General features: G+C 42.4%; 1 pseudogene; it reads left to right on the top strand.

The window, feature by feature from the left end:
• The first annotated feature begins 1769 nt into the window (after positions 1 to 1769).
• LOC140470761 (uncharacterized) overlaps positions 1770 to 8085 on the top strand; it is a 28705-nt pseudogene continuing 22389 nt past the window's right edge.

Genomic DNA, 8085 nt, shown 5'->3' with positions numbered 1-8085 from the left:
ACCAACCGGAAATTCTGAAGAACACAATATCATTCACAGTGCAATCAGAGAATCACAGTGATAAAACAAATGACATGAGATTGTCACAATTGAAATTCACATAAGTACTATGTTCAAAATAATCCTTCAATAAGTGACCAGTTCAGAATGAGTACAAATGACTTGTAACCAAATAAAATTCAGAGAAAATCCACTTAGCAAAGTTTATAATGATAAAATAATCCTGCTAGAAACTGAAATGCGCCGAATAATTTCTATTCTAATGTAATGCAAAGTAAGATTTCAGGAACTGAACTATTAGGAGGACACTGCTGACACTGTTTGAGGAGCTGAACATGTTCTCAGCAGAAAGCAAAAGGCACAGGTCGCAGTACGTCCGTTCCATTTAGTCGTTGAGGTAATCAGATTAGAATTGACAATGATACACACACTGTCAGATATTCTGAGTAATGTATGAATATTTTGGCTAATACTCATTGGAGATTTGAAGAAGAATCGGCGAATAGATAATTGAAGGGAGTTTACAGAGTAGATGATGGTAGGATGTCCTTCATTTTCAGAGACTGTAGAGCAAGAAACACAACCAAAAGAGAACATTTCTTAACTCCCACTTTCCTCCAACACAATGCAATTGTCGAGTAGTTCCGTCATTTCCAGGAGTAAAACACACTGCCTATCAGATTGCAGTGCATTTTCTCACTTGACAACAAATGTGATGCCATTTTAAAATGGAAAAGAAAACCATCACCTAAAGATGCAGAATACCTTATAATTAGAATCTCACATTTTAGAGTGAGCTCGGCATTTGAACCCTTCAGAAAATTTCGCTTTGTGTTTCCGATGACATTGCAGATCTTCACAGATCCACATTGAGTCCCACACTAGCCAATCAGAGAGAAGCTACCATACCTACAAAGTAGCCAATCAGAAACCGGGCTTTCCTCCATCCCTCATTAGCATTTCTACCGCCGTCAGTCTATAAAGAGCGAGCTCCAAGTCCGCTTTCCCTGATTCTTGTTTTTCAATTCATATATCTACGAGATTTGTGTTTTATAAACGTTCGGTCAACTATTCAGTGATCGCTGACCCCGTTCGCGCCTTTTTCTCGGATACGTTCATGTATATCCTGTAGTCCCTTGCCAAATACACCGAAATAAAACTAGAACAGCTGCAGACGTGACAGAGGGAATCTGGAGGGGTTTTTTTGTATCGATCTATGATCGTGTGCAATAGGGAGGGTAACTTTAAAATATTCTCGAACGATCGAGTTCACTACTGGTGCACTGACTCGGGAGAACGTCATCTCATATTGTATCAGTATATCGGGGTGCTGTTGAAATGTGAAGTAAATGATCAGTTGCAGAGTGCAGAGTTTGGCGCCTTTTTTTTGGTTCTGCTTATGTTTAACGTTTAGAAAATCCCAATTCGAGTTCAGAAATGGGCAGGTTCCAGTCGGCAAGGGAATGAGGTAATGAGTTAATGTAAAGGGCCCACTTTTCATGTAGAAGTAAATTACCGCGAGTATTCGTGCATCCTTTTGTGTTAAAACTGCCGACTTTTCGGTATATTTTGGCGGGCTTTTCAAATTGTAAATCAGTGGTTGATGATTTGGCGCCGGTACTTTCCGCCCTCCTCCCCGTGCACTCTCCGGATTGGGGAATGAGGCAGATATCTGATTGGGAATTGAAACCATAATAGGAGTGGCTGAACAATTGGACCAATCAGAAATGGCCCACCCACCATTCCTCCCGAAGGTATAAGAGGCCGCAATGTGGGCGGAGTCCAGCATTCTCTGTGACAGTATTTGTGCGATTGTGGCGATGTCTGGAAGAGGAAAGGGCGGTGGGAAAGGTCGCGCCAAGGCGAAGTCTCGGTCGTCCCGGGCTGGCCTGCAGTTCCCGGTGGGTCGTGTTCACAGGCTCCTGAGAAAGGGTAACTATGCTGAGCGTGTGGGTGCCGGAGCGCCGGTCTATCTGGCTGCGGTGCTGGAGTATCTGACGGCTGAAATCCTGGAGCTGGCCGGTAACGCGGCCCGGGACAACAAGAAGACCCGCATCATCCCCAGGCACCTACAGCTGGCCGTGCGCAACGACGAGGAGCTCAACAAGCTGCTGGGAGGGGTGACCATCGCTCAGGGCGGGGTGCTGCCTAATATCCAGGCCGTGCTGCTGCCCAAGAAAACCGCCGCTTCTGGATCCGCTAAAAAGTGAAGAGAGTATTCTTGAATTTGACAACCCAAAGGCTCTTTTAAGAGCCACTCACAGCATCTGTGAAAGGAGCTGAACACTCCTGTCTGTCTGATTGAATTACCTTCCTTTAACTGATATCGGTTTCAGTCCCTGTCTTACTCCTAATGACTGTTCACCGTTTGAGCCGTAGTACAATGAGCGTAAAAAGTTTATCTTGTAATATTGATACAACGCAATCTTAACAGTGCTCGGAGTACATTATTTTTATTCCTTGTAGATGTCTGCAGTTTCGTCCCTTTAATTATTGTCTTATCAATGAATCACTCAGTCCCTATACTCCTCGCTCACAGGCAGTTTCACGTTATCTTGAACTGCATTTAGGAAGAGCTGAAGTGCTCCAGTGCCGCGAGTAAGTTTATAATGAATGGTCGCTGACCCTCGGTGTTTTATTCTCGGATGAGTTCCTGTGTAGGGTCCATTCCCTGGCCATGGACAGGGAGCATAATGGAGGCAACAGTCATTTTTCAGCTGCTTCGTGTTGGTCAAGTTGCTGTTTAATACTGGGCCAGTTCGGGAGCTACCCGCCCCTTTGGGGTATGACCCTGATTTTGATCTCTGGCAAACCGAAGAAGTGAGTCAACATTAGAGTGGTGCTGGAAAAGCGCAGCAGGAAAGGCTTTTGCCTGAAACATCGATTTTCTTGCTTCTCGGATGCTGCCTGAACTGCTGTACTTTTCAAGCACCCCTCTAATCTCCAGCATCTGCAATACCCACCTCTGCCAAACAGAAGTGCCCTACCTTTGAATTCCTCCGATTCATTTTACAGTTAAATTTCCATACACCGAGGCTGTTGCTTGATTGCACAGTGCTCTGAATGAGACTTTCTGCTGTCGTTTAGAAGCTTTCAAAATGAACTGAGATCAAACTAGAACAGTTGCCTCAATGCAAGGGCCAGTCAAATAGCACAGAAACAGATCCTACTGTTCAACCAGTCCATACCCAAGAGAATCTCAAGCTAGACAAGTCTCACCTGTCTGTTCTTGGCCCATAACCCTCCAAAATCTTAACAATGATATACTTGTCCAAATGTCTTTTCAACATTGTGACTGTGTCCATATGCATCATCCCCTTTCGAAGTTAATTCCACACAATCAATACTATTTTTTAAAAAAACTTACTTTTAAAATCTTTTTCCTTTTAACCTTAAAAATGTGTCTCATAGTCTTGCAGTCTCTTACCATAGAAAAAGATTCTTACAGTTCCCCTTACCTTTAGCCCTCATAATTGTCAAAATTCTTGTCACCCATCAAGATCTTAGGCTCCAGAGAACAAAAGTCCCAGCCTATTCTTGCAATGGAATCTTCCATTCCCATCAGCATCCTAGTAAATCTCTTCTGAACCCTTTCCAGCTCAATAGTATACTTTTGACAACAGGGTGACCAAAATTTGATACAGTAATCCAGAAGGGGACTCATCAACATCCTATGCAACCTCAATACAACCCTTCAACTCCTGTCCTCAAAGGTCTGAGCAATGAAGGCAAGCACGCTAGATGATTTCTTCAACACATTGTTTCCATGTGAAGCAAACTTTAAAAATATGCAGCTGGCCAACTCGGTCTCTCTGTGCAACAGTACTACCCAAGGCCCTACTTGTATAAGTCCTACTCTTGTTTGTTTTGTAAAGATGCAATGCCTCAATAACTCCATCTGCCATTCCTTATGCCAATGACCGGGTTAATCAAGATTTGTTTCTAATCTGAGAGACCCGTCACTGTCCACTATCCCACCAATTTTGATGACATCTGCAAAATTGCTAACCATGCCTTCTGTAATCTCATCTAAACCATTTACATTTTTAAAAAGTGGACCCAGCACCAATTGGGGTGGAACATCATTGGTAACTTGCATCCAGTCTAATTAGTGACTGACCACCTCCTCTCCATCTCCTGCTGTTATGCCAATTTTATATTCAGTTGGCACACTCAACCTGAATCCCATGTAATCTAACCTTGCTATTTAGTGTACCACGCAGATTCTTGTAAAAGCCTTTACCAAACTTCAAGTCGATAATGTTTACCATAGTGCCCTCAACCTTCTTGGATACTCCCTCAACAATCTCAATCAACTTTGGGAAATATAATTTCCTTCTACAATACAATCCTGACAAATCCTAATTATTCCTTGCCCTTTCCTACCACTCCTTCCCAAACCATACATTTGAATCCTATCATTCAGAATCCCCGCCAACAATGCATCCATCACACAAGTCAGACTCCCAGGTCTATACTTCCCAGGCTTCTCCTTACATCCCTTCTTAAAATAATGGCAAAATATTACCCAATACCTGATCATCCAGCACCTCACCATAGTTACAGATGATACAAATATTTCTGCAAGGGGCACCACAATATCCTCCTTAACTTTCCATAATGTCCTGGGATATACTTGATCAGGTCTCTGAGATTATCCAACTTTGTTTTCAAAGACCTCCAGCATTTCCTCTTCTGTAATGTGAACACTTTTCAAAGCATCAATATTCATTTTCCTGAGTTTGCCTGCTTCCCAGTAAAAACTGATGTGAAAATGCATTTTCTGCCTCTCACATCTTCTGAAATTCAACCAGAACTGCAGAGGTGAACTGGATCTGCTGGTAACAAAATGGCCCATGTCTGCTCCCACAAAATGGCTGACAAATGTCTACCAAAAGTACATTGTCATTAATGGCTCTGAGTAATCTATTTTGTCCAGGGCAAATGAGGGTACTTCTGAAAACTTACTAACTTTCACACATAGGCATAAATGTTTTGGTTCCATGTATCTATGCTGGAAGTCTTTAAAAAACAGACCTAAGCTTAACTAACCAGAACAGAAAGCATTCTTACAAATCTTATAGCAACTAGTTAAAACTAAATGTCTTTGGTATTTTTAACACACGTAATTAGGACAACAGGAAATATAAGAGGAAAAACAGAATTCCATAAAGAAAGCATATGAGATACAACAAATAACAGAATTCAAACTGACTCACAGATAAAGGCAGTCTGAGAGGAGTCCAGCAATAAACTTTGCAATGTGAATGAAGAGGATGCATAGAAAGATGGCAAGGATGAGTGATAATAGTGTCTGTTCAATGTCATGTGGTCATGGGAAGTTGAGGCCTGTTAAAGGAATGCCTGTCATTGATTTGGTGTCTTATAGGATTGGGTTTACGAAGTATGAGGGAGGATCAAAGTGATCAAGTTGTATGCGATTGTTGTCAGCAAATTTATAAAAATACTGCTTTGTGTTATAAATTCAGAGTATGTCATGATCTCCCTTTCAGGGCTGGCCTCTGAAGAGAATCCTTTGCCCCTGCTTTAACTGAGTTTTGCATGAATAAACCTCCACTTGCCTGAGTTCTGCCTGTTTGCTGAGTTTGCATTTCCTTTTGAGGGAAAAGGCTCCAATAACAACAACAACTACCTCTTTGATCTTTAAGGTGCCCTACTCTCTTTCTCTCCCTCATTGTTAACTTGCTTTGAAAGATCTTGTCGAATATTGTGGTTATGTTCGCCAAGCTGGGAATTTGTCTTGCCAACATTTCGTCCCCTGTCTAGGTGACATCCTCAGTGCTTGGGAGCCTCTTGTGAAGCGCTTCTGTGCTGTTTTCTCCGATATTTATAGTGGCCTGTCTCTGCCGCTTCCGGTTGTCAGTTCGAGCTGTCCACTGTAGTGGCCGGTATATTGGGTCCAGGTCGATGTGTTTGTTGATTGAATCTGTGGATGAGTGCCATGCCTCTAGGAATTCCCTGGCTGTTCTCTGTTTGGCTTGCCCTATAATGGTAGTGTTGTCCCAGTCGAATTCATGTTGCTTGTCGTCTGTGTGTGTGGCTACTAAGGATAGCTGGTCGTGTCGTTTCGTGGCTAGTTGGTGTTCATGTATTCGGATCATTAACTGTCTTCCTGTTTGTCCGATGTAGTGTTTTCTGCAGTTCTTGCATGGGATTTTGTACACTACATTAGTTTTTCTCATGTTGGGTATTGGGTCCTTTGTTCTGGTGATTTGTTGTCTGAGCGTGGCTGTTGGTTTGTGTGCTGTTATGAGTCCTAGTGGTCGCAGTAGTCTGGCTGCCAGTTCAGAAATGCTCCTGATGTATGGTAGTGTGGCTCGTCCTTTGGTTTGCAGCATGTCCTCATTCCGTTGTCTCTCCCTTAGGCATCTGTTGATGAAATTGCGAGGGTATCCTTCTTTGGCGAATACTTTGTATAGGTATTCCTCTTCCTCTTTTTGTAGTTCTGGTGTGCTGCAGTGTGTTGTGGCCCTTTTGAATAGTGTCCTGATGCAACTTTGTTTGTGTGTGTTGGGGTGGTTGCTTTCATAGTTTAGGACTTGGTCTGTGTGTGTGGCTTTCCTGTAAACCTTTGTGATGAATTCTCTGTTCGGTGTTCTCTGTACCATCACGTCTAGGAATGGGATTTGGTTGTCCATTTCTTCCTCTCTAGTGAATTGGACAAACAGGAAGACAGTTAACGATCCGTATACACGAACAGCAACTAGCCACGAAACGACATGACCAGCTATCCTTAGTAGCCACACACACAGATGACAAGCAACATGAATTCGACTGGGACAACACTACCATTATAGGGCAAGCCAAACAGAGAACATTCCAAAGATGTGCAGGTCAGGTGAGTTGGCCATGGTGAATTGCCCATAGTGTTAGATGCATTAACCAGATGGAAACGGGTCTGGGTAGGTCTCTCTTCAGAGGGTCAGTGTGGATTAGTTGGGCTGAAGGGCCTGTTTCCACACTGTAGGGAATCTACTCTAAAAAAAACTGTTTCATGTCATCTGTCAATCTGGAGATATTATATTTAGTTTCCTCTTATAAATCGCTATGCCTATATTGTGAAGAGTAGAATTCTAAAAATGATTTTTTGCCATGACTCCTAGTCACTGCTTGCCATCGAAAAAATGATTCATTTATTACCTCTTTCAGCCAACAAGTTTTTTAAAATCCATCTCAGCACCATGTTCTTTATTTTGTTTTATGTGGGATTTTGTCAAAAGAAACATCCAAATGACGCCATCTGCTTATCACCTCTATCCCAGCAGATTTGCTAAGCTGAGAACATAGAACATTATGATACAGGAACAGGCCCTTCGAAGCCATGCTGACTTTGTTTGGTCCCAACCTTTTTTTTCCGCAGACACTCTGCAAGTATTTCCTGAAGAAGGGCTGGTGCCCGAAACGTCGATTCTCCTGTTCCTTGGATGCTGCCTGACCTGCTGCGCTTTTCCAGCAACACATTTTCAGCAAGTTTTTTTTCCCTGCAGGCTGAGTGGCCTATCATTCCCAGATTATCTCTAACTTGCTTTTCAAATAGATTGGTTACATTAGCTAATTCACAATCTGTGGAAAATATTGCAATGTCTATGGAATCTTGGAACATGACCATTCACTATTTCTGTGACCACTATGTTAAGTACTCTGGGATGTGGATGACCAGGCCCTACTGTTTCCCAGCTTTAATCCTATCCATTGTCCCAACACAATTTTCCAAACAACATTGATTAGTTTCAATTTTTCCCTCTCACTGAACTCTGTGTTCCCCAAATTTCCTGGTGCATCATTGGTGTCGTCCTTTGTGATCAGAGAACAACAGTTACATATTTGGATGGATAGCCATTTTTGCACCCTAATATAGACTTCCTTCTTTTGATCGTAAGAGACCTATCTTTGTGTTCACCAACCCATGTTTTCTTCCATTTCTCCTTTACACATTTAGCAATACTTTAACAGTTAGTTTCTTTTTCAAACGATCTGCAAGCTTACTCCAGTCCTCATTCTCTCTTTCTTGATCAATGCCCTTTATCTCATCGCTTACTGAATTCTAAATTATGGCGAAAGTGA

This window comes from Chiloscyllium punctatum, chromosome 52 (assembly GCF_047496795.1).
Source record: "Chiloscyllium punctatum isolate Juve2018m chromosome 52, sChiPun1.3, whole genome shotgun sequence".
Taxonomy (NCBI): Eukaryota; Metazoa; Chordata; class Chondrichthyes; order Orectolobiformes; family Hemiscylliidae; genus Chiloscyllium; species Chiloscyllium punctatum.
This window is presented reverse-complemented; position numbering and strand designations above follow the sequence as displayed.